This window comes from Limulus polyphemus, unplaced genomic scaffold (assembly GCF_000517525.1).
Source record: "Limulus polyphemus unplaced genomic scaffold, Limulus_polyphemus-2.1.2 Scaffold6714, whole genome shotgun sequence".
Lineage (NCBI taxonomy): Eukaryota > Metazoa > Arthropoda > Merostomata > Xiphosura > Limulidae > Limulus > Limulus polyphemus.
The window spans coordinates 43,262-44,065 of record NW_013672324.1 but is presented as its reverse complement, the minus strand read 5'-3'; positions in this window follow the sequence as shown (position 1 = coordinate 44,065).

The following is an 804-nucleotide window of genomic DNA, read 5'->3' as shown; positions in this document are numbered from 1 at the left end:
AGGCACAATTTAAAGTTAATTACGCTTTTTTAAAGTGTATGTCTATAAAACTTAGGGTTAAGTAGCTTGCTCCTCCGGGATATTATACTATTAGATTTGTAGTTTGGGTCCATTTTGTTTCGGTGGAGCCAAGATATGACGGAAGTCAGTAGCCTGCTCCTCCGGGATATTATACTATTAGATTTGTAATTTGTGTCCATTTTGTTTCGGTGGAGCCAAGACACTACGGAAGTCAGGAAATAAAACACAAGCAAAACTAACATGAAAATAAGCAGTTTAATTACCAACTTGCATGTGGGTCATTAAAACTCAATTCAATTTTAGAAGAATCGTAAATATATATAAAGGAGGGATGTGCGAAGTGGGTGCTGGCTATCCCTATCCGACTTTTAAGAGGAATGATTTCTGGTGTAAAAAGAGCGAATTAATATACAAGCTGAATTCAGAAATGTCTGAAGTAATTACAACGATACATGGGAGGTTTCCGTGATAAGTAAATATAATTGTTTGATAATACATTCAATAATTACGATGATACGTGAGAGAAGACAGTGATAAGCAAAAAAAAAGTCTGTGTTTGATAATACATCCAATACTTAGGATAGTACATAGGAGACGGCCTTGATAGGCAAAAAAGTCTGTGTTTGATAATACATCCCATAGTTAGGAGAATACATGGGAGACGACCGTGATCAGCAAAAAAAAAGTGTGTTTGATAATACATCCAATACTTACGACGGTACATAACCATGATATACAATACATTAACACCAGGTGACATAATATATTTTTAATTGTTGTTAT